General features: G+C 53.2%; 1 protein-coding gene across 1 annotated transcript in view; it reads right to left on the reverse strand.

Moving 5' to 3' along the window:
• The window catches only part of RAI1 (retinoic acid induced 1), a 69,199-nt gene that overhangs the window by 35,897 nt on the left and 6,753 nt on the right, over positions 1 to 26,549 (reverse strand). Inside the window, 1 exon segment of the mRNA XM_034065692.1 lies at positions 409 to 489. The gene's annotated coding sequence lies outside the window, so the exon portion shown is untranslated.

Raw genomic sequence — 26,549 nt, forward strand, 5'->3', positions numbered from 1 at the left:
AAGTAAGGAGTCAGGACAAGGGGGGATGGATCCATCCCTTCCACATCCACTCCGAGGCTCAGCTGTATCTTTGTTCCGACACCCATCAATCGGCAAGTCAGGAGGGTTTTGTTGGACCGCTTGCAGATTCCTTTATTACTTCCAGAAAAGCAAAACAATTCCCCCCCCCCATTCCTCCTCCTCCTCCTTCCTCCATAGGACACACACACACACACATACGCACACCACCACCCCCCCTTCCCAAACTCTGTGCATCCCTTCAATCACAGCGGCACACGAGTTGCACGAGAGGGAAATAAATCTGGGATAAAGCTCCATCCACATCCCCCCCCCATCAATTCTTCCATAAGGAAAAGCAGGGGGGGGACAGGATTAAAAAGGGCACAAAGATGTAGCTCGCAACAATACCTGCGCTGGTCCTCGCGCTCTCCAATCGCTCCTGCTGGCTCGCTCTCCTCCTCTTCCCAAGCACAGTAGCCAGATTAGATCCTTAGGAAAAAAAATGTGAGAAATAGCACAATTCTCCTCTTTTTTTCTTGCTTTTTTTTTTGCCTTTCCCTTCTCAGCAGCCCTTCTGAGCTCCTTCACTAACCATTATTCATAGACCACTAGGGGATATAAGGTAATTAGAAACGGCCCTATAGCATCCAGCCTGAAAATGTAATGCCAGCGGTAGGAGTGGTGGAGGGCTCTGGCTGCGGGCGGCTCCGGCAGAAAGTGCTCGCTTGGAGCTGGGGACGAGGTGAGAAGTGGGGTGGAGGAGAGGGCGAGCGGCACCGGGTGCTGGATGCTGTCCCCACACACACCATAGGGGATGAAGGGGCAACGCTTTTGGGGTTGGAGGGGATGGTTTATGGGGGGGGTGGTTTATTTGGAGTGGGCTCGCTGTGTGAGCCGTGCTAGAGCGTGTGTGTGTGTGTGTGAGCTGTGTGTGTGTGTTTGTGCCAGGAATAGCAATCAGCAGAGGCAGCACACAGAGCGCAAAAATGCCATCATGCAGGGTCAACAGAAAGCTGCAGACATTTCCCCCCCTCCCGTTTTTCTCCCCCCTTAGGCTTAATCCTCTGGAGCGAGGGAAAAGGAGGAGGTTTATGCCTTCTTTATAGTTGTGATTTCCTCGCCCCCCCCTTCCAAGGGATCAGATTAACCCCCCCTTTCCCCTCTATATACACACACAAGCCAACCCCAGCCATCCCAGCCCTCCACCGGCGCTGCATCCCCGGTGGGATGCGGGTCTCGCCGCACAGTGATGCGCTGGGGTGGGATGAGCAAGGTGGGCTCGGAGAGGATGGGAAAGCAAGAGGGAGGCAGCGCTGGGGGGTGGAGGCAAATGAACAAATCACACCTGCAGCTTGCTCTCTCTGTGTGCCATAGCCAGCTGCAGGAACCGGCAGGGAAAATACAGGCTTCCCAGCACCGTGCATCTGCAGGGATTTAGGTGCGCGGTGATGGGAGCTCAGCGCTGGGAATGGGGCAGGGGGGGTATTTCAGAAGCAATGAAGGGGGGAAAAGGAGACGGTAACAAAGAGCATTCCTTCCCCATACACTGCTTTTCCATGGATAAACCCGATGCAGAGGCGAGGATGGAGGAGCTGCTCCCGTCGCACAGGGGGAAGCATCGCTCCGGTAGCCCCGGCTCGCACCGGGGTCGCTGCCGTGCGGTTCCCTGCACACCAGCTCCTGCCCGGAGGGTGCAAACGCCCATCCCTGCCTCCTCCCACGCCGCCGCTCTTTAATTGCACTAAAGCTGTTCACCTTGATAACGCAGCACGGCAGCGAGTTCCCGAGCCGTACGCGGGGGGCTGGAGAGCTATTTGATCCACTTCCAAGGCGCTGCCTTTCAATTCAACCCCTTGCTCTTGAAGGATGGATAACCAGGCCCTCTCTTTTCCCTGTTAATTACTTGAGATAGGAGGCATCGAGCTGCAAAACAGACCCAACCTCAGAAGGGGAACCAGCATCTGCCAAAGCAAACCAGGTCTTGCTTTCCCCCATCCCTTTTCTCCCCATTGCCGTCCCAGACTGGATGTTTATAGCTAATACACCACAACACGCTCTGACTACACATGTGTCTCTCTGTAGGATGGTAAACTGAGCCGGGACCTCATGGCTCTCCAGGGACCCGGGATTTATCCCCCATAACCACTGATCCCCCCTTCCCTTCATAGGGAAGAGCTCCATCACCATTTGGCACCATGGGCTGCGATTGCCACCCTAGGAAAGCCAAGGTGGGACATACACCCAATGGGCATCATCTCCTATGGGATTGAGAAAAGACCACAGGATATGTTATTTTCACGCTGCAATCCCATCAATCCATCAGTGTGGTCCATCCAGATGGGAATGTTTGAAATCCCCACCTCTGGGAGGGCTGTGATTGCAGAACCTCAGCTCTCCTCTCCTTGAACCCTGACCTCACCATGGTGAGGAGCAATGCTGAAACCACAAACCCTGGAGAGCCCCATATGCAAATGAAATCACTGCCAAACACTTTGGTTATTAAACGCTGTGTTTTTTCCCCACCATTTATAGTCTGCGAGTGCAATTTAGGGGTTCACAAAGGCTCATTCCATGACTCCTCAGTAGCTCTGAGGTGCCAGCACCCACATCACCTCCATTTACATAACACAGCCGTGCCTGTCTCGACCCAACCACTGGCTGGGTGGGAGACCATCACCTATGACAGCAATTAACTTCACTCATTAAAGCCTCTGAGCTCGTAGAAGATGCTGATGAGCAGTTGTGTGGATGGCAGTTTCCAGCCTCCTGATGAAATCCGGCTCTGGAGCATCCCCATGCGTGGCGCACAGCCCCTACCATGGATGCTGATGCATCCCCATGCTCCTTGTATTCACTGCCTATCCCCATGGAGCAGATCTCACCCTAAGCTACCACAAACCCATCACAACCAGCACCAAAAAGCTTCTTCCCATCTTCCCCATTGCAAGAGCAGGGCTCAACCTGCAATCAAAGCCAGAAGCTACCCTGGAAGTAACCCCCCCACACCTTGAGTACATACAAAACAATGACTCATTGCACTGTCTCTTCTGGAGCTGCTAAAGCAAAGATGCTCCTCGGTGTCTCACCACTGTGACCTACTATGAGAAGGAATCATCCTCAGTGCTGAGTTTTGCCCCACCAGCATCCCCTTCTGCCTGCTCTTGCCATGCTCCACTGGCCTGGGACCTCCCCAGTGCCTACATGGGATGCTCTGACCCAGCTCTTCCTCATTCCCCTCCCTTTCATCCCCCTTTCTGGCTGATTTTCTCAATGGATTGCTCTCATCCCCACACACCCAGTGCCACACACCCCACATTGTGGCTCCTGGCAGGCAGGGAGCAGGCAGCCCTGCCTCAGCTCTCATCAAGCTCCGCGCACCGGCTCCAAGCGGATCCGATGGATTTTCATTTCCTAACTCTGCCCTTCAGGCTATTTCTAACGAGCTTCCTCACGCTTAAAATATATAGATATAAATCCTTCATCTTGCAGCAGCAACGCTCAGGACAACTGTGCCTGCAAGGAGAGGAATTAATGATACCCACTCACTTTAGGTAGGGGGGCATCACACTGACCTCCTTGGACCAGGATACAGGAACAGCCAGAAACCCCCTCCCAAAGCAAATATGGCTTTGGGGAATGTATTGGCCTGGTTTGATGTTCTGCTCTGGATAAGGAGCCACCAATGTCCTCCTGAGACCCTGGCCCCATGTCCTCAGCCCCAACCCCATTATACAGCCTCTGCCTGCAGCACCAGGTCCAATGGATCGCTCTCACCCCTCCTGGACCCATCCCTTCAATTGAGAGGAGGGAATTGGTCCTGGGTGCCGTAATTGCCACTAATCAGCTGTTTTAATGAGTTTCTCCATGCCCAGCACATCACCATTTCCCATCACTACCTCTCAGAGGCCAGCCCTGCTCCCGCAGCGTGCGAGGCCCCTGCCATCTCCAAGGCTTTCCTCAGTGGGAGAGCAGTGATTATCCCTCTCCAAAGGTCTCTTATAATGGAAACCATCTCTCCATCCCTCCTTGGTCTCCTCCTGCCACGACCCAAGCACCGTGGAGAGGAGCTGTGCTCCGAGGCAGCGCCGTGTTTCCATGGAAAGAGTGAATAGCACAGTCTTCCCAGTGCTTTATTAGAATTCCTTTTCCTCCGATGGAGACTTTGAGAGCAAAGTCAAAGAAGGCTTTAATGTGGGGCTAATGGAGCCCCTGGGAAGCGCAGGAAGGAAATCTCCCCTGGAGAAGAGGAGGCGTGAGGAGAGGGGAGGGCAACTTCCAAGGCAAATTCCTGGACAGGTTGGAGTTGTTTTTGCAGGAGCCATCTCAGGCGGCGAGCGATGGAAATGATGTTTGGTTTATGCCGAACAGATGTTACAAAAGACCTGCCAGGAACGCAGCGAGCGATGCAAAACCCACATCCCACTCGCTTCGCCCCCCGTGTGTCCTCCATCTCCCCCCCATCCTGCCTCCTCAAACCCCTTTATTTGCATTTACCATATCACAGTTGTAGCAAAACCCCCGATATTAAGCAATAAAATAACTATCGATTCATTTCCTCCCTCCCCAAGGCTTTGGTTTCAGTTGAAATCCTTGGTTGGAGCAGCTTTTAATTGGTTTTAATACGTTTTCCTGTCTCTTCACGTTTCCCAAGGCCACCTTCCGCTCGCTTTGGGGGTTCCCATATTTCCTGGTCCCCTTCCCATTCTCTCCCTGTTATTCCCCTAAGGGATATCACAGCTCTTGACTCCACCAAGTATTTGGAGCACAGCGACTGTTATTCCTCACCTAGGGATGCTCCAGTGTGAAATACAGCCTGTAGCCTCCTCTTTGGGGGGAAATAGAGGGATTTGGCTGCAGTTAGAGATGGGGAGATGTAAATGGGAAGAGGTACGATGGGGGAACCCCAAAACCAGCCAGACCATGGCTGGAACAGGAGTAAGAGTCCAGTGCTCCACAAGCCAAGGAGCACTTGGCTTCCAACCCAAACCAGTCTGGGATTCTCTGATGCAGCAGTTATCAGCATCACACATGAAAACCAGACCTGGGAGGCAATGACAGTCCTGGAGGAGCCCTGATTCCCATAGATCCCCTAAAATGAGCAAGTTTGGCATCTCCTGGTTTAACCCTGGTTTAAACAGAAGTCACAGTAGCTCCCCCTTTCCATGCTAACCATGGAAAACCGCTCTTCTTTCCTGATACCCAGCTTTCCAAAGAGCAAAGTCCCATGGAAACCTGGACTGGTCACATCCACATGCACGGCCACACATGCAGGGATGCCTGGGAGATACCACAGCACTTCCTGCACAAGGAATGCTGCTCTTCCAGCTCAGACTCATGAGGCAAAAGGCAGGAATTCCAGGGTGATTTTCCACCTCGTTTCTCATCAGCATCCCTTTATCCACATTCCTCAGTGGGGCACACTCCACAGCACATCATCCCACACACTGGCATGCTTTGCACCGGATTCACACTGCATCCATGCCTTGTTTGATGGATTCCAAGCTGGAAAGGAGGAGATGGGCTCTGGAAAGCAGCTATAGGCAATGTTGATACAAAAGGGGTGTCCCTGCCCCCTTTATAATTCCTAAATCCTGCCTGATTTCCAAGCAGAAAATGGCATCCGCCTGCATCCCTCCAGGTGATGGAGGAAAACTGGCTGCTCCCACTGAGATTCCTCCCCTTCCCGTTCCAATGCTGCACCTGGTTAGCAACTGTCGGGAAGAGGTTAATCACAGTCCTTAAATCAGGAACCTCGCTGCGGTATGCTCGGGATGCACATCTGTGCTCTCCACAGCTCATCCCCAGCAGCATTTGGGAGAAGGCAATATGGCAAAATTAACCCCCCCAACCAACCCCAAATAAGCCAAATCCTTTCCCAAACAGCACATCCAAGTATCCCAGGGTACAGGACCCTGCTAATTCCTCAAGCCAGTCTTGTGGCATGTGTGAAACACTCACTGTGCCCCCAGTTGTGGGTTAAAAGCATCTCGGTTAACACGGTGTTGGCACAGCCATAATGTTATAGGAAAGGCTTTTTAGGGGTTAGGTTTTTGCTCCCTTGTGATGGAGGGTGGAGATGTCACCTCGAAACGCCTGGGAAACAGGGAATGATCCATGGGGACCACAAGCATCTTGGTCCCAGACCTATGGGTCAGCCCATGGCAGTGGAAAGGCTGGAACTCCACCAACCACCAACCTGGTTTCCAAGCACTGCAACGCCTGCCTTGTCCCAGGGTATGCCCCTGCCCTCCTTGCTTTGGGAAAAAGGAAGCATTGTGGAGCCCTATAGAGAAGAATCTGTGCCTGGTGCTCAATGGGCCCCACGGCTGCTCCTGCTGCAGAGCCGGAGACAGAGGCTGCTCCGTGTGTGCACGTGCACAGCCCGGAAAATGGGAGAGGGATTGATCCCAGAGGCCAATCTCTTTTGTTCCAACCCCTATTGCTGTAACTGGATCTCCCCAGGTTCCCGGCTCGGGAGCCGCAGCCGGATCACATTTGCTTTCATGCCTTCTTCCCGGTGCCAGCTTGTCACATTCCCTTGTCGCCGAGGGGTGGGAAGGGATGGAGGGAGGGAGAAGGGGAAGCATCACCTCGCTGCGTGCACGAGGGGTGGACGTCGGTAATGAGGGAGAACCCAGAGGGAGCAGCCTGCGGTGAGACCACCCCCAGCAAACAGGCTGCCCCTTTTCAATGAGGTTCCCCCCACTTCCATCCTCCTCCCCTCCAGGCTCCCTCCTGTCTGGTTTCGAGTGCAGAAATGCTGATTCACAGAGCCTGGTGCGGGAAGCAGAGAGAGGAGCAGAGAGCATCAGCACCCGAAAGCATCCGACCTCCCCAGGCGCTGCTCCACCGGTGATGAGCGACAGCAGATTCATCCACTCGGCTTCATTCCAGCCTCTCAGCAAGGTGAATGCATCCCCTCTGCTTCCCCTCATGACAGATTTGATGCTGATTTCTCCCCCCTCTCTGCACAGGGTGGAAGATTTCATGCCATGTGTGTGATGCTGGGATAGCCGGGATGGGGATGGAGCGGTGCAGGAGGGAGGTGGAATGGGTGCCCAGGGAAGTGCTTTGATTTGCAAGTGGTAGGGCAAAGCAAACAGCACCCTGACCTGTGCTGTGCATGTGTCAGTGCTCAGGGATGCTTTGCTGCATCACCAGCGATTTGGGTCCTGTCTCCTCCTTCCAGAGCCTGCGGTGGGCTCTGGGCATCAACAGCCACATCAAAGGCACTGTGTGGTTGGCATGAGCTGAACCTGCCCACCCTGTCTCACCTCCTCCCTCCTGCCTGCAATCAGAGACAGCAGAATGATGCTTTTCCAGGGCAGGCAAATGGCTGCAAAGGAAGGAGCTGGATGTCCCAGCATCCTCCTTCTCCAAAGTCCAGCTCCCTTCCCTCTGGGACAATCATGACTCCCTGCACAAGAGCTTGGGTGAACAGATCCAGCCTGGTTTACTCCATCATAAGTGTTCAGATCCCCTTCACTTTGCCCTGAGGCCACACTTCATCCCAAAGTCACCTGCGGTGCCATGAGGGATGCAAACCCTTTGGAACCCCATGCATTGAGCAGCACAGACCTTCCTGTCACCCCCATGCCACATCCCTCTGGGCAAGCTCAGCACTGCTTGGACCAGGCAGGATCTGCCCCAGAGAGGTGATGCAGGAGGCAAACCTGGTGAGCCAGGTAGGGAAGCCAATATTTAAGCTGCCAGGCACAAGCTGGGGCTGAAGCATCAGCAGGGCACCCCTTGCCACTGCATCTGCATCTGCAAGGCTCAAACCCCAACACCACCTTTCACTTGATTACTCCTATCCCTTTTGCAGGGCTGTATCTGGGTGGTGCTGGTCCCCTGCTCCCCCTTGCATGGAGCTGGCCTCTTCCTCTGCCTCAGTGAGAAGCCCTGGTGCATCTGAATAGATTTCCACCATGCAACTGTAAAGGCCTCAGTGGGTTTGAATAGGAGCCCTTGAGGTTTTATCTCAGCAGCGCCTGGAGGCAACCACCTGAATCCTTCCGTGACTGCTGCACAGACCCGGAATGTCTCCAGCGGCTGGGGATTATGGATAGACCTCAATGAGGAGCCCACCACCAGCCCCCAGATCCCCCCCCAAAGACACAGTGATGCTAAGACAGCCGAGGCCTGGATGCCAACGCAGGGAACCAGGCTGAAGCTTCCCCATTAATCAGATCGAGCTCTATTCTGTTTCATCATCTATTTCAAGGCAAGGCAAAAAGAGGTTCACGCTCTCCCCTGGCAAACCACAGAGGATGACGTGAGCCTGTCTCCTGCATCGCAAGTAGAGTGTGTCAAGCAATTAGCAAGTAATCAGGGATCCAGAGGGAGGGGAGGGCAGGATACTGTCCCTCAGAGCAAAACCCACCCTGGAGCTTCCCATCAGGCACGGAAGGCAGCAGAGGGAGCAGGGGTGCCAGAACCCATCTCACGTTCAGTGTGTGCTGTAGCTGAGAGGCCCCAGGCATCCAAGCTGAGGTTTTCCACCACTCATTCCCAACCTCAGCAAGGTGACCAAGGGAATTCCAAGTGCTGGTCCTCAGGTGTCCCCCACCTCTGGGTACTGTGGTGTTGTTGTCATCAGATCTATTCCCTGCAGCTCTGACCATGCTGGTTTCCTCTCATCCCAAATCCTGCTCTTATGGAAGTTAGTGGCAAAACCAATGGCAAGCCTTTGGGATGCTGTTTCCAGCCCAGTCCTTGGCACTGCTAACCCCACATCCACAGAGCCCTGGCACAGCACACAAAGTGGTACAGGACCATCTCCTTGTAAGGGTGATGTGCTTGCTCACACCTCCCCATAGACCTCACCGGTCCCTATGAGCACCCAACCAGCCCCATAGGAAGAGAGGGAGGATTCCACCGGGCTGCAAGCTGCCACCCTAAGCCCACACCTCCCTCCAGGCACAGCCCCCAGGGCACAGAAGGAGCCGGATGGGCTGCAAAGGGGACGCCTGCTCTGCCACCAGCCCTTTCTCCTCTCCATCGCCAAGGTAGCAGCAGACAATGCTATCTGCTGGGTTGTCAGCCCACCCTCCTCCCACCGTCTCTTTAGCCAGCAAAACCTCTCCATCTGTCTCCAGATGGGGTGTTTCTACCACTCCAGTACAACCGATTCAGAGGGGAACAATGATGCTTTGTTAACAAAACAATTTTTGTGTGTCAAGCCCTCCTCCTTGCGGGTTTTTACCCCCCCATCCTGTCCCCAGTGGGTCAGCTTTGTGCAGCGCCCTACATTTTGCTGCTTCACGTTTTAAAGGCCTCGGGGTTTAGTACAAAAGGTGCTTGTGGAGCAGCTTTTAGCTGCGAGGTGAGGTTTGACACATAGGGGGATCACCATTGCGATGGGTTGGTTTGTGGTGCAGGGCCTCAGAGGGATGGGAGCATCACTTGCAGTGATTTTGGCCTCCAGGATGAGAATGGAGCTGGTCCTGTGCTGTAGAGAAGGCTGAGATCCTCCAAAGGCTCATAGAGGGAGCAATGAGATAAAGTTTGAGCGTGCTTTGGTGCAGGGCAGCGTTGGCCATGTCCTCCCATCCTTCTCGTGTCCTCCTGTGCTTGCAATGGGAAGAGATGGGTATGCAGAGCACATCTATATGCTTGTGAGTAAAGCACAGCCCTCTCCCCAGCACGGGTGGGCAAGAAGGTGAAACCTCAGCCCTTCCATGACCAGCGCCTCCAAATGAACACCCTGGGATGTACTTGACTACCCAGGGCTGGATTATCCCCCTCAACCGCCTCCCTCAGCCAGCACTAAGAAGCAGATCTCCCTTTCCCAAACACATCTCCCAAGCAAACCAGCTCTTCCTGCTTCTTCCCCTCTCCCCCATCTCCTTTTCTTTGCCCTGAAGCACCAAGCACACAAACCACCTTCTGCTCTGCACATAACCACCAGCTCACAGCACAGAACCAACCCGCCGGGCTCCAAAGCAAACAGCTTTGTGTTCCTAAGTGGGATGGTGATTCCTGCACAAGGGAGACTCTCTTCTTCCAGGGAAGTTCCCTCCTCCTTCCTGTCCTCAGGTAACTGCATCCTCATGGAAACACCAATGTTTTTATGAGTCACCCCCCCCCTTTCTCCCTCCCTCCTGCTCTGTGGCCAACACCCCAGTGCTTTCCAGATCAAAGCCGAAGGGGACCAGCTGTGCTGTGTCTTTTCCTCTCCAGCTCTTTCCATCTCCATTTGCAGCCGTCGCCAGAGCGAGCCCCTGCTGTTCTGGCAGTGACTTTGTGCTGCCCCTCAGCACCGCAGCCGGCTGCTCCCCCTCCATCCTGCTCCTGACATCCCTGCACTGGGAACACAGGGAACCATCCGGAGCGATGCTCGGTCCCCCCATGGGATGCAGGGGAGATGCCCTGCTGCTGCTTTGCTTGTCATGTGCTGCTTCGGAGGGAGAAATGTGCTCAGAGAAGAGAAATGGGATAATCCGCTTCTGATGAAATCCCATCCTAATTCCCTGGGTTTGGAAACTCCTCCACAGAACGGAGCAGGAGGCTGCATGTCCTTTCCAAAACAGCAATTCCATGGGGATCTTCGCTCCAGGCTTATTTCGACATGGGCACATCAGCTGGGAGAGCCCAGGTGCTTCTGAGAAAGCGGCTGAAGGCACTGGAATCAGGGAATGGCTTGGGTTGGAAGGGACATTAAAGCTCATCCAGCTCCAAGCAGGGACACCTTCCATTAGAGCAGGTTGCCCCAAGCCCCATCCAACACTGCCAGGGATGGGGCAGCCACAGCTTCTCTGGGCACCCTGTGCCAGCGCCTCAGCACCCTCACAGGGAACAGCTTCTGCCTCATGTCTAATCTCCATCTCCCCTCTGTCAGCATCCTCTCTCCCTCCCCATTCAAGAGGCTGAACACCTCATGCAGCCCCCATTCTGCAGCAGGGATTCACACACAATGGGATAATTAGCATCAGGGATGTGCTTCTTGCTGCATCCAGGAAATCCTGCCTATTTCCGGCCTCTGAGTAAGTGTCATTTGCGGATGCTTGACAGAGGCTACTGCCATTTGCAGCACCTCACAGGTCTGACGGGTCCATCTTTGGGGAGTACACCCCATGGCATCTCATCACCTTATGGTACCTCATCACCCCATGGTACCTCATCACCCCATAGCATCTCATCACCCTATGGTACCTCATCACCCCACGGTACCTCATCACCCCATAGCATCTCATCATCCTAGGGTACCTCATCACCCCATGGTACCTCATCACCCTATGGTACCTCATCACCCCATAGCATCTCATCACCCTAGGGTACCTCATCACCCCATAGCATCTCATCACCCTATGGTACCTCATCACCCCATAGCATCTCATCACCCTATGCTACCTCATTACCCCACAGCATTTCATCACCCTATAGTGCCTGATCACCCTGTAGCATCTCATCTCACCACACCACGTGCACCTCCTGGGTGCTGTGATCACGCACTGAGCAGCGCTCCGATCCCCTTCCCAACACCTCATTGTAACTCAGGCAAAACCCTGCTTGGAGTCACCTCTTCTCTAAGGACATTGAAGACAGCATCGCACAGAATTAAATCTCAGTGCTTTTTATATGCAAAACACTGAATTTAGCCGCTAATGTCAATTCCCAGCAGAAGAGGATGGTTGGCAGTGGCGGGTGTATTATGAATACTCTTTGAGCAAACGCTGTGAGGCAGGAATCGCATCAGTCCTCATGGAAAGCTCCCTGGTTTGCTGCTGCAGGCATCTAAAGGCAAAGTTTCACCACTGCTTTTTGCCTTTTGTGCTCTGCTACACACACATCCCTCTTGAACCTCCTCTTAGGAACAGCTTCCCGGCCTCTCGGTCACGCGGGTGTCACCGTGACCTGCAGCATCTCCATCCTTCACCAGACACTCCACTGACTTGTCGGGAAGTAAAAGGCAGGGGATCAACTTGACTGGTCTCCTTGGCCGCCCTCTCCAGAGTGGTAAAAGGCTGACACAGAAAACACCCTGGGTTCCTGGGAGGTTTGCACTGAGAGAGCATTGTTCTTCCCCAGCTAAAGCCAGGGAGGAATTTACAGCCGGGCAGCACAGTGAGATTGTTCTGCTTGCTCCTTCCCGGGACAGAAAGGCAGTTTGAATGCAAGTTCCTTAGCAGCTTCCAGGGGGGAAATATTCCCTCTCCACATCTCCTTTTATGTCCACAACATGGTATTCCGGTGGAGGGCTCTCTTGCTAAGAAAAGCTGTGATAACTCACAGCCTTGGTCTCCAAAGCGGTTCAGGTATGGGAGCCAGCTCCCCTGCAAAGCATCCCTTGGTCCTGCTCCCCAGCTGAGCTGTCCTTAATTCCTCCATCTGTCCCCTGCAGGCTCCGGCTCTCACTCGGTGAACACATACAGGAGGTTGTGAGGCTGCTCCTATGTGTAAAGCTTCTCCAGAAGCAATGTCCTCTGAGTCCCCAGCCCACTCCTTGCTTCTGGGGCCTTCCATGCTAAGCTGCCTTTGTCCCACACACCGCACGCAGGCAGACAGGAGGCTCACACCAAAATCCACCTCTCCTCCCTGCCTCTCACTGAACCAAAACACAAAACAGATGGAAGAATCAAATGCTGGCAGCAGGAAGCATGGGGGCTGCGCTCACACCAGCCCTCCTGGAGCTGCAGAGCGTATCCCCTCCTGCTTCGGGTCCCAGGGCAAACCCCATAAGGGCTCCTAATGGGGGGGGATCTTGTTATTCCCCCCTGCCAACCATTCAGCAGCATGGAGGGGGAAGAGACAAGAGGGAAGGAAGGGAAAGCAATAGATGAGAGCAGATTGAGTGGTTCAGGATAGTCCAGGAGGAACAATTTCCTCCTCCACGCGGGATTTGCATGATGCACAGAGAAGGAGGTGCTGGGGTTGCAGACTCAATAGCAGGGGGATGGACACTGAGCTGCTTTTCATGGAGCTCCATCCATCCCACACACTCCCTATGGAAGAAATAGCTCGTGACCACGGAATTAAGGCTGTGCCCTAAGGAATGCACACCGCTGCTGGGTGTAAGCTGCTCAGGTGGCCTTAATACCGGCATTTCCTACACCCTCAGTGCCTGACTCTGTAACCTTCACCATGTATTTTGAGGTGTTGTTTCACTACGCGTATGAGGTTGTCATCTTTTACCACGGCTTCCTCTTTTCACTGTCTTTCTAGGGTAAATAATAGCCTGACTCTTCCACATCCTTCCTTGGGAGCACATAAGTGTCCCTAAACTTCCCTGGACCAGCATGAGACATCCAGCACAGCCATGGGGCTGTTATAGACTTGATTCCAGCTCCCTCCAGAGCCTTTCTCACTCATGGATGCTCTGAGGTGTCTCCTGCATACACAGAAGTGCCCCATAACCCCTATGCCACATGAGTGCTCCACAGCAGAGGGAAGAGAAGGAGCAGAGAGAACCTGCAGTGGGATGTTTGTGGAGTACCACTCAGTCTGATTGCCTTGTCTACAATGGGCCCAGGGAGATGGATGGAGATGGAGAAGCATCCGGAAGCCCCAGAGCTCTGCATCCTCCTGCCTTTCACTTTTGCTTTCAAAGCCACAACCCTCCCATCGCTGTCAAGGCATGGGAACTTTAAAAGCCCTGCAGTAAGCATGGGAGGGATGGGGAAAGGAAAGGAAAAGAGTTGTCCGATGGGAATGTGGCTCCTGTGCAGGAATGTGGGCTCCCCATCACCAAGAGGAGCCCCAGGATTCACCAAGAAGGGTCCCTGGGACAGTGAGGAGTTGCCACATGACATTGAGAGAGGGAGAAGCAGCAACAGGAACCACCTTAAGGGAGGGGAGCCCCCAGCAGAACAGTTGGAATGACTTCAATGCTTTCCCAACATCGCTCCTCCACGTAAGCACTGCTGTGATTGCCTTTGGGGTGTTGCACAACCAGAGGGAGGGGTGTTGCTGGCAGGGAGGGAAACGTCCCCACTGCTGCACCAAAGCCATGCAAACCCCTGCTGGCATCGAGGGGAGACACCCGCATTGCTGCAGGGGCATCTCTGCCACCCTGCTGCTGGCTTTAGCCCTCATCCATCCCTTACCCGAGCTGGAGGACTCAGTCCTGATGCCTCTGAGACACACACAGGAGAGCAAGAGCAAAAGGAGAGGAGGAACCGAGCCCTCGGTGCACTGTGTGGCAAGAAAACAGAGGGCAAAAGAAAAGGAGAGAGACACAAGGGCTTCATTCAAGTGCTCTGCCACTCTCTGGAACTCTCATGCAGAGCAGCTGGTCTTGAAGACAGTTGCAAGCACCACAAGCAAGCGCAGAGGCACATTTCTGGGTGCTTGTCTTCGTGGCACTCACAGGGGCATCCACTCGACTCCTGTGTGAAGGGAAACGGCTGACTCATTCCTCCAGGGATGCTCAAGAGCAGGACATGGGGCTCTGGAGCTTTGGAAGCCACATCACCAGGCTCAGACACCCAGGACCAGCTAACCGATGGATGCGCTGGGTCCATGGATAGAGCATCCACACACAGCCTGTGCTTCCAAAAGCAACCGAGTCAAAAGGGAAACCTCTGAGAGATGCAGTTAAAAACATCTGTGGGCCACCAGCCATTAAATAGGATGCTATGCTGGTTTGCTGCTACCGGGTCTTCAGCCAGGTTCATCACTGTGCCGGCTGGGTACCATCCAGCAATGCATTAAGTGATGTGACTATTTCTGTTCCCATCACATGTTTGCTCTCATCCTCTCCAGGGTGTGTGTTTGGGGTGGGGGGAAACACACACATTCATTATGGAGTGTCTTATTTGGTAAGGCTTTTCCTTTTCCCCTGCTGCTGGGCTGTCAGCAGAGGGGAAGGGGGATTTTATCTTCCTAACATCCAAGTACTCAGGTATTTCTGTTCGAGGAGGCAAAGTCAAAGAAATGCTAATCAAATATCCAGGAGTGCACAGTGCTGACATCTGCACCTCGCTACTATATGGCCTTTCATTAGCATTACCTAAATGTACGACCATACAAAGAGCAGATTTCCTTAGCAACAGGGCTGCCTGTTCGTGTTTCCTCCCCACTACCCCCTGCCCTTAGAAGAAAAATGACTTCAGCTCTTTTGCAAGCGTGATGCTCGCAGCCGCTCCGCGCTGCAGCAGTGCTGTACACCGCTGCCAGCCTTACTGTATGCTGCATCTGGGACGCCTTCCTCTCTAAGCTGGGATCCAAGAGCCATAAAGCAACCTCTTGACTTGAGCCACAATAAAACTCTTCTCTTTCTCCTTATGGAGCATATGCAAAACAGCAGAGGAAGGGGGATCATCTCCTCCAGATGACTTACAGCTCCATCGCCGAGGGAGGATGTCCATCAGCGCAGCATCACCGCTGCCCTCCTCCATGGACCACACTTGAAGCCACCTTCGCCTTGGGCAGGGAGCTGCCCGGATCTGGGCCAGGAAGCCTGAACACTTCATCCTCAGCGCTCTCCCCTGGTGTGCTGGGCTATTTTAGGAGCTTGTCTGGTAGACTGGCACACACACACACACATACACCGCGCTGCCGGGAACTCCCTGCTTCTGTTTCAGACAAGACTGGAGGCTGGGAGCCTGCTGGGACTCACCCTTGTGATTCCCAAGGTCTGACCCTCCTCTCTCGCTGGGACTGGCTGAGTCAAATGGGATTAGTCCCAATTAGCACCGGTGAAACGGGAGCAGAGCCGTGCCCTCCCTGGCATCTCAAGCCCTGTGTGACCATGAAGCCTCCCCCTCCACACTCCAGCTATGCCCCTGCTTTTCATCCCCCTGTGTCGCCATTCCCTGCCTTTTCCACACGGATACGCTCTCCCTTTGCCATTATGAGAGGGTCTCTGATTGCACGATCGCATAACTATAATGAGACAAATATTTATTTTGCAGATATGGGTTAATCAGACCGAAGGTATAGAAATATTTCATGCGCTAATCAGAGTACCTTCAGCAATCAGGATAGTAAATAACCCAGGTAAATTAACATAGGAGAGTTCCCTTATCAGGTTTTAGTCTAAGATATATGTGCATTAAGGACTAATTTGCTCCCCCCCTTACATTTGGGCTGGAGCCCAAAGATGAGGTTCAAACCAAGGTTCCCTCCCATCAGCTTTCGCAGGGGCTGCTCGGGCTCTGCTCCCGGCAGGATCAGACGCCGGGGATGAATATTCAGCAGCGCCTTTGTTTTCTATGCTCTGCACCTTTAAACTGCCAAGGGCTCTGCTGTTTGCAGCTCAGACAGCCTCTTTGCATTCAGTTCGCTGCGAGCTGACACACAAGACACCATGGAGCAAGGTTGTGTCTCCTGCTCCGAGCCCTTCACGCTGCCCTGGCAGCCTTCAGGGGCCATATTCACAGCCATGAGCAATTAGTGCATTCCTCCTGCCCCTGCACAGCCCTGGACACGGCTCCTCATGTTAGGTTGGCACGGCCTGCTTGGCCAGACGTGGTGCCAAGAGTGGAGGTGATGCAGTGGTTATATAGGGATGCTCGGCTTCCGTGCGGGTCCAGAGGGGTTGAGAGCAATAGGAACCAAGTGAGAGCCCAATGGGCCAGCCCAGGATGCTCACCCAAGCTCCTGCACATTCCCAGTCCTAGGAGATACCTTATGTGTGAGTGCACAGATTCCTCAGCCTCAGTGTCCCTTGCTCAACCCAAAAGTGCTCTTCCCAAAAGTGCATTTTGCTCCCATAGAGGCAACCCGGAGGACCTGGACATCCTGCCCTTGCCTCTGTGGTGTTGGGATGCCTGAGAACACAAAAGCACCGGAGGGATGGCAGGCATTAGAGTAACGATGGTGACAAATTTAATTAGAGCAGGAAGCTCTGGAGTGGATTTCAAATGGCACCACGACATTCTGTGTGAGAGCATTGCCTTTGCTCCCCCCTTTCCCTCCTGCCTCCATCCAAACCCACCGCACCCCGCGGGATGCATCCCTCTAATTTTCCCACATGTCGTCCCCTTCATCCCTCTTCCCCCCTCCCCTTCTTTCCTTGGACCAACACATTCCCGCGGTCTGGAAAATGCAACCGTGGAGCAATTCAATCATCCAGCGGCCAGATGTGCAACAGTATATCCAACATGTCATTCAAAGGAGCCCTTCAGTGGAGCCGAGGCATGCTATCCCGCAATCTTAACTCATACATCCTGGGGCCCTGGAGGAGTTGATGGATGGATACAATTCCCTTTCCTACAGCTGTGGTCCCTTTGAGAAGGGGGCATCCAGCCTCAACAATAGCCCCGCTGTTGCTTTCAAGACAGAACCTCTTCAGACAAACCGGGTTTAATCCTGACCCTGCTTACACCCGCATGGACCCTGTTGAGGTCGGTGGGGTTTAGGAGCCCGGGGCTGGGAACAGGAGCCAGCCTTGTCTGCTGCTTCACCTTGTGCTACAGCCACTGAGAAACCTTGGTAACTGGTTGCAATGTAAGCACCTTGGGGACAAAAAGGCAAGCGGAGAGGAGCAGGTAATAAGATTTCTAACTGGTGCTGCTAGAAAGAAGGAAGTAATATAACAGTTTAATTAATCTATGCCTATTAGCGTTATTAAAGAAAACAGGGAGCTATCGGAGAGTCACCTCGGAGAATACCATCAAACGGGGACCTTCTGCAGGGAATTTGATGTCTCTGTGCCCAATTTATAACCAGCACGGAGGTGTGGTGTTAGTGACAGCCAGTGCTGAAATGTCACAGTGCTTAGAAGTCATTAGCTGGGGACACAGGGAGAGAGGCAGAGGATGGAGGAGAGGACAAGGGAGAAATGGGGAAGGAAGGAAAAGGAATTAATTGAATTAAAAATATCTTCTGGAGCCTGTATCTTGATTTGTGTGGTTTTGGGGGCTCAATGGAGCTGCTGAGGACAGGGTGGAAGGGAAATCAAGGTTGCTGGGGCTTTTGAAGCTGATGAGAAGGGGGGAGGTGGAAAAAACCCACCCCACATAAGCACACTTTTCATGTTCAGGAAGATAAATCCCCGTTTTCTCAGTCTCAAGACAATCCAGTTATTTACTGACAGTTTTACTGCGAAATAAAAAGGGCTTTAAGCTCCTTTCTACGTGATGTCTCCATAGCCTGAATATTATTAGATCCCAGGCTGGTGCAGCTGGAGTTTTGGTTAATAAATTTAACGTCATTAGACAGAAAAGCCTTCGACTGAATGTTGCAATGCTTTTTTCTCCCCTTTGCCGTTGCAGTCAGACTGTCTGTAGGTGGGAAGAATCAAAAGAAAGGAAGTACGCTTGGCAAATAGGGGAGTGCTATAAAAAGGGTTCGCTCAGGCTCGAGGGTGTTTCACCCACAGACAAAGCAAGGCTGAGCCCCACAAGGTGGATGCACCTCATCATGGTTCCCTGCATCCCTGTGATTCCATAGGGGTGCTTGGTGCACTTGAGGGGATGGCCATGCTGGGGTAGTGAGGTATGGGGTGGTGGTGATACACCAAGGAGCATGGCATCAATGCTGTGATGCTCAGGGTTTGTCTTACTGCCATCACCAAGGGTGGCTTTTCCAAGAGGGAAAATCGTCTTTTCCACCCAAAGTCTGCCTTAGGGCCATGGAAAGGATAAGGTTTGGCGTTGGTGGGATAAGGAACAGCAACTTTAAGGTCCTTTCCAGCCCTAACCCATGATTCTATGATGGGGTGAGCAAGGAGAAGGCAGACAGTGTTGAGGCTTCTGCCTTCCTGCCCAGCGAGTGCCTCTGGACCCTTGGAGTGGGGCTGACTCCCATGGAGGGAAAGCTCCCAGCCTAAACCAGGTAGATCCATGCAGGTCCAGGCAGGACCCTGCTCTCCACCTTGTGTCTCCCCCTTCCATCCCATCTCCTCACTTCTTGCTGCCTCCCCACCATGGCCATGCACCTTCTCCTGCCAGGAAACACTGTGGGGAGCTGGTCCCTGAAGATCAGCTAAAACACATCCTACGTGGTGGGTTTCTAATCCCAAAACCCTATGGGTGTCAGGGATACCAGGAGAAGGGGTTGATGGTGGGAGCAGGACCCCAAATCACTCACCCCGCAGCCCTGCAGCCAGGAGTTTCACCCCATGCAGAAAGAGCCTCCAGGATGAGCCCTTTTACAAGGCAAATAGTGGTGTTTGGAAGTGGAGGGGCAGAGCAGGGGTCTGGAGGAGATAGCAAGGGGCTATCCAGGGCCATGCAGGGATGGCTGCAGAGCCGGGGGCTGCCGGGACGGGAAGGAAGTGGTGGTTGTGGGAGTAACGTCAGGAAGAGCCTTTGCTGGGGCCCATGTGGGCAGGGAGAGGGGAAGAGCAGAGAGTTCATGGGATGGGGATGGGGAGGAAGCGCTTGAGGAGGAGGAGGTCATGGGGAAGGGTGTGCTGTGGGGATAGGGGTGAGTATGGTGTGGATTGGGTTCATTCCCCAAAGCAGGTTATAAAAGAGGCTCTTTCTCCATTGCAAAATCCCCCCCTCCGGTGTCTAACAGCAAAACAAATAACCACAAGCAGCCAGGGCAGGTAATTAGCAGCAGATGGCTTGCGATAACAGGTACCTTCATACCTGTGCATCCCTGCCTAAGAGCCTTCCCACTTGGAGGTGCTCCCAGATCCACCAGCGGAACAATCGCAGCCCGGCTCGAGGCTCGGATACGGGAGCGCAGACAGCAGCGCCGGGAGCTGCTTTAGGGAAATCCAGTTCCGAGCCAAGTCAATGCATGCAGAGTCATTAATCTAGGTCTAGTGCCAATAGGGATGGCTTTGCATTAGCGCCGGGCCCCTTTGTAGTTCAGACAATCAGTCGTATTCAAACAGCGCGAGATAACACTGCAGAAAGCTGAGACCATCGCAGCTCATTCCTCCTGTAAGGGGCGGGGGGAGAGGATTTACAGGCAAAATAGCATTGCATTAATGGCACTGCTCAGTATTCCGCACAGACGCCGGCGGATAATGTCTTTGCAAACTAACTGCAATAAATTAATTAAATTAATCTCCTCTGCTGCGCTCGTCCCCACCCCACATCAGATCCGAGGATGAGCAGGGTTTGCCTTCTCCTCCATCGCCTCCGAAAGCATCCGATCTCGCTGGCTCCGGAGTTTCTGAGGCACTGAATTGCAAAGTACCACCTGCCTCACTAAACTAATCACCAGCCTGGTGGTTTAGATCACATCAGTTTTACATGTAATTAAGACTGTCCAGGAGGGCATGCAGCTGCTTACATGGTCGTTCCCTCTTATACAGCAACGTGCCTCCTGCTCAGATAGGTGCAATTAAACAAGCCTGTTCACAGTCATTAAGCATTAATGCACCTCATTAGCATAAGAACTGGAAGAAGCTTTGATGCAGGGAACCCCGCAGGAGAAGGAGATAGAGAGAGATGTACAGACAGACAGGAAGGCGAAGGGCTGGGCCACCACCTCCTCCTGGCCCCGACCAACCATTCCAGCTCCATTTCTCCAAAGCAATGAGCCATGCCGTGCCCTCCTCCCCACAAATGGGCCTGGGTTATCTTTCTCTCCCCATCCCCCTCTATCTAAATTATGCTGGTGGAGAGAAAAAACCCCTACCCCAACAACCCACCAAACTGTTGGGATATTAACCTAGCGAATCCATTAATAAAGCTGAACTCTCTGTTGGCTTTGACACAGAGCACTAAAGCTTTAAAGAGACAGGGCCCCAGACACTGGAGATAGGGGCAGAGACAACGGCGCTAACAAAGAGCCACTGTTGCCACGGCCGTGGCCATCTCGGGTAGGTCCAGCTGTCTTTGGTGTTCTGTTTTCCAGACACAAAGAGCAGACTGAACCGTTTTGGTCTGAATGGCTTTCATTTGATGGTAGGGAAAATGAGAGGGAAGAAAGAACCTAAGTAAAGTGTCCAGGAGAGGGGAAAAAAAACCCATAAAAGAGGGGAAAAGAAAGAACAGAGCAGGGTGTGCTGCAGGTCTTCGGTGGTGAGAAAGGCAGCACAAAATGGGGCTGTCTCGGGGTGCAAGGGATGTGATTTCGGAGCAGTGCATGCCACTGCAAGGAAGAACTGTGGCTAAGGAAGAGGCCTGCTCCAAGGGAAGCAGGATGGATGCTGCCTGTCCTTTACATCCTCACCCAATGCTTTGCACAGGTCTCTGAGCACTGCCAGCCCACAGACAACAAACAGCTTGTCTGACTTGGGTTTAATACCCAGGGAACGACCTGGGGTTGTGCAGCTCCTGGTACCACCAGGCTCAGAGAAATGGGCTGGGAAGCAGGAAGTGAATCAGCTGGAAAAAGTCAGTCTCCAAGTGAAACGGCTTCAAGGAGCCACCAGGCTCATGTGCTGCCATGGGGCTTGCTGCAAATCCGCTCCTCGGCCCAAACTGTATCCCAGTGCTGCATCCCAGGATGGGATGGGGAGGTACCAAACCTCAACAACCCTTCTGCTGCAGCCTCACGATGCCCAAGTCATGCCCTTGGAGAGCTCAAACCTGCACCCCATAGGATTGAAAACCAGATCTGAAATGCCCCTTCCAGATGACTCTGCTATAAAGCACAGCTCTGAGGGATAGAAATGGAAGCTGAGCCCAGTTAAATCCATAGACCCACCCACTGGAGAGCCACGCAAGCTCATCCCTACAATATCCTCTCTGGCCCTCCATCTAGTCCAGTTCCTAAGTGATAAAAGCATCCACGACTGCAGCTCTCATCTGGGAAGCAGAACAAACAACCCAAGCAGATCTTACCACTGGGAAATGGTTTCTAAGGGTCTCCCGAGATACCCTCTTTCCTACGCTCATTCCATTAGTGCTGTGCATGCTCCATTGTCCCAGTCTCTCCTCCTTAGTGGTTCCATCCTACAAACACAAGCAGATTTCGAATCCCCTGTAGCTATTTGGCCCACGTTGGTAATAATTTTCCCTCCTTGAGCACCTTTTATCTAGAGCTCTGGAAGCATCTCCCTGGCATTAATAGTTATTAGCTTCTATGCAGGGTTAGTGCCGTTACAGTTTACGGCTGAAGGGAGCTCAGGCACAGCACAGCCAAGTGGTGCATCCTCTGGTACCCCACTGCACGGCACAAGGGATGGTGCCGTTCAGCTCCATCATGAATCCATGTTCCATCAGCCCCCAAGTGATTTGCCAACCGCGTCAGCGAGAGGGAGAGATCCCAGGTTTGTGCCTGAGTCACCAAACCCACTGTTTTCCCTTCTGCGCCTACAGGAGTCAATGGGAAGTCTCCTATGGATAGCAAAGGGGAATTGATGCTTTTTGAGGCATTTGGAACAGCTTTTTGGGGGGGTGTTTTTTGGGGGGGTGAAGAGGCTTTTAGGGCACGGCCCTTTTGCTAAACCAAGGCTTTTCCCCAGCAACAGGCTGGGAGAATGACTGATGGAGACCATGACCCTGGTGAACCACAGCCTTGCTCCCCCAAGTCCCTTCCCATTTGCCTTTTGTGATTACAATTAGCAGTGGGGGCTGGCAGGTGGGGGGAAAATAAACCAACATAAAGTAAAAGCCCCTCCTTGCCCCTCTGCCACCCCTCATTGTCTGCGTGAGGCTGCCTGAGCCTCCGCACACTGCAGTCCTCTGCCCATTGTACTGCTGAGAACATGCGAACAGACGCTCTCGGGCGATGGGTTTTATTGAACGCAACTTCAATGGCAAATGGAGAGAGAAGGAGAAGGGGGGGGAGGATGTGTGGAAAGAAGGGAGGGGGAAAGAAAGAACCCAGCCTTGAAAATCCATGCCAAAAAAAGAGAGGTGGGGAGAGTGTTTTTTAATGCAATCAATGGCTCCTTCCTATAACTCTGCCTGTTGTGAGGAAATCTCTTTCCAGTAGCAGCCAGCAGCAGTCCCAGGGCTGTGACATTGCTGTAACGCTTGGAGCTCAGCTCTCTATCTCTGGCAGCAGCCCCGTCTTTTTGTCGTTATTGGCTGTGATTGCAAGGGGTGCATGCCAGCTCGCCCAGTGCTCACATATTGCTGCCTTTCCCCTCCCTCTGGCCAACCTGCCCTACAAGAGGAGATGGGGGTGAAAGAAGGGGCTGAATTCCCTCTGCCTCCCTTGAGTAAGCGCCTACCCAAGCCCACATGGGTAGGTAGAGGTCCCCAAGGCCCTCTTCGGAAAGCTCATTAGGGAAGTAGTGACAGATGCATTAGCTATTAAAAATAAAGGGATGGGGAAGGAGGGGGGGAAGAAGCTATCATGGAACTTTTAAAGGCAGCAGCAGTAGCAGCAGCAGCAGCAGCCCGACAGTTTTATTGCTGTCAGATCCATGTTTTCCTTTAGCAGGCACGTTGCAAAGCAGGAGAGGTTTGGGCAAATATGTGACGCATGCAAGCTCTTCCCGAGCTCCACGCTGTCAAGGAGCCAGCCGGGGTATTTCTCACACCTCCAAGATGGAGCTGCCAGCTCTGCCCATTGCCACTGCGGCCACTCATCCCCTCTCACCCACCCCAGTGCCTCCAGAAAGCTTTAGGAATGGGCACGTCTGGCTGTACGGGAAGGAAAGGAAGAGCTTGCCAGGATGCCACAGGGAGGGCAGAAAGAAGGGCGTCAGCTGCTGCCATCTCTGACACTGAGCTGCAGGCTGGAGAGGACAGGTCTTGGCATGAGATGTTCCCTCCTGATCTAAGCAGAGGCCGCTGAGATGGTGATAGAGTCCTGCGTGCCAGGACCTGCTGTCCCTGCAAGCCCCGGCAGTGAAAGGATGGGTACAGATCCCATTGTGCAACTGCATCAGATGTGCCATCAAGCTCCCTCTGCCCCATCTCAGGCCCCCCATTGCTCCAGCAGAAGATGACAACCCGCAGAGGGTGCACAACAGCAGGAGGAATCACCTCCCTGCACTGAGGGTGAGCAACACATCTGCCACCATAGCCCCTGCATAGGGACTGGTACCAAGCATGAGGCAGGATGGGGAATGGTGGGTGCTGGGTGAAGATAGGATGCTCTGGATGGTGATGTGGGCCAGCGAGCTGTGATGGGAAAGAGGTAGACAATGGGAAGGATGGGGAGGCAGGATCAAGGTGATGGTGTGGGATTGGTTACCCCTTCCTATGAACCAAAGAGGCCACCACTGCTCTTACACCTGCGTGAAGAGCAGAGCCCAGGTAATAAGAGGAGAACAGATGTTGCACCTGCATGTGGGCTCCTGAGCAGTGCCAGATGAGCTGGAATTCACATCAGAGCCGCAACAGCAAAGCTCTTCCCACAGACAGCACAGGGAAGCAGGGATCAAAACGCCACTTCCACAACCACGCTCCCAGTGCCAGGTCCCGCCTCCACAATGGACCACCCTCATCACTATAGGATACCCATGCCAGGCACAAGCAGGCCCTTTCCAAGCATCCCTCAGAAAGGGGCATAGCTATCACAGGAGCAAACCATAGGGGTATTTAGAGGCAACCATCACCTTGTGCCCCCCACATCCCCCCTCCTGCCACTTCCCCATTGCAGCCAGGAGGCAGAAACCTCACTGGAGGAAACCAGCATCAGCAGCAAGCATCCCTCCTCGCTTGAGCTTTCAATGGCTCTCGGATCTCTTCAAACAAATCCAAAGGCACCGATCCTATTGTGTGCATCAATCTTTGCAGCGGGGCCTGCACGCCTCCACACTATTGATAAAGAGAAACGAGTCTTAAATATTTAATGAGCGAATAAACCCGTTAAGAGGATATGATTAACTGCACGCCACAGCTCTGCATTTAAGGTGTCCCTGCTGTACCTTTAGAGGGGTTTGATTTTGAAGGCAAATGGGCAGCAGCAGCTGGTGGAAGCGAGCAGCCGGGGTGTGCGGGTGCCGCACGAACAGCAACGCTCCACTCTGGAAGCATAAATATGCCATGGGAGCCCATGGTATAGAAGGAGGGGGGGGTCTATTGACTCAGCCTGATGGCGAGGGGCAGAGGATAACGCCAAGGGGGTTTTACAAGGGGTGGCAGGAGCCAGGCTGTGGGTTAGAGGGAACATCTGAACTCTGCACCTTTCCGTCTCGCCTCGCTGGGAGGGGGATGCTGAAGGAGAGGGATCCAGAGACCTTGGGGCTATTTCCAGCTGCACCAAGGAGCTGGAGCACGACCTTGGGCAAGTCACTTATGGTCACCCTCTGCCTGGAGCGAGACAACCGGAGGCTTGTCTGCTGTGGGTGCGGATGGAGCAGTGTGGGCAGCCAGGATGGTGGCTCCTCAAACCTCATCCCGGGGCAAGGTACCACCTCACCACCACACACGGGCCAGCCCACAGGATGCTCCCTGGGCAGACCTTATGAAACCAAGGGCAATAAATGCTCCTTTCCTCTGTGACTCTTTAGGATGCTGAATTATTTTGCTCGTTATTGCGAATAATACAGACCAAACCACCGTGAATCATCGCTCCAGGTTTTAGATATGTTAAATTTAGCTGTGTTGGTGCCACCTTTTTGTTTATATTCTCCAAATGTGCTTCTTGCCAACAAGCTACCGACAGGGATTTGTTTGGCCAGGAAAGGGGGAGAAAAAAAGAGACAAACTGTTAATTTTAAGTGGCAGAAGATATGGGAAGAAAGTGAATTCCCAATTCTTCATTGCAACAGTGCCTTCCTTCCCCAAACCTGAAGTCTAAAGATGAAGCCTTGCCCAATCGGGAAGCCAAACGCCATCATGTGATGTAAGATCCCAATTAAAACGACTCCTGTTCTTGAGCCTGAGTAACCACCAAAGAGCAAAGACCTGAGAATTACTTGTAGAAATCACCTGGAGAACAATTTGGGATAATGAATGCAATGGGGGAAATGGAAGTCACTCGGAATACTTAATGCAACTCCCAAAAATCCCAAACTATTTGTGACTGGAGAAGAGGTAAAACGCGTGGGATAGATCCATTCTTCCAATCCATCCACCACCAGCGATTATTACATACAAAGTATGCCCCTGTATGGCCGTAAATGCAGCAGAAATTAGCCATAGTGACTGATGGACAGATGGAAGTCATGCTTGGAAATACACCTAATCGAAGAGGCTGCGCTACCATGGCCAAGCAAGGGAGCCACAAGCCCGTGACCTAGTATAAATCAGGGCAAAATAACTCAGATGTACACAGCAACCCCAGGCAGGAGGAAGGGATGCTCTGGGTGATGCAGCCGAGCAGAGCAGCTGGAGAGGAAGAGGCACAGAGCCCTGACACACGCTGGCCAAACCCCAAGGGGTGTTAGTGCGGAGTGACATAGAGGATGAGCTTGTGCATGGTGTGATTGCGGCTGGTGGGAGATGTCTGCTCCCCTCCTGTGCATGGCCAGGGAGCAGGGAGGCTGCAAGCAGGGGAAGGAGAGGGTCCAGGTAGGTCTGGATAGAACATAGGGGGGGGATGCTTCACCAAATGCTGGCTCTGCAATGAGAAATACCAGCCAGAGACTGCGAGCATGCAGACATCTGCAGGGTCTGAAGCTGAGAGCCAGGGCTTCACTAGGTCCCACTCTGTCTTGGCCACCTCTCCTCAAGCCAAACTCTGTCTTCACCCCAAGGGCTGCTCCCCATGGCCACCTTGGATGGTCAGAGCAAGCAGGACCAGAGAAACAGGCATCTGCTAAAACCTGAATGGTCTTTCTTGCCCAGAAGCCAAACTCCACATCTTGGTTAGATTGACTTTATCACAGCATCAGGTTTGCATTGCATCTACCA

The sequence above is a fragment of the Melopsittacus undulatus genome, chromosome 8 (genome assembly GCF_012275295.1).
Source record: "Melopsittacus undulatus isolate bMelUnd1 chromosome 8, bMelUnd1.mat.Z, whole genome shotgun sequence".
NCBI lineage: Eukaryota > Metazoa > Chordata > Aves > Psittaciformes > Psittaculidae > Melopsittacus > Melopsittacus undulatus.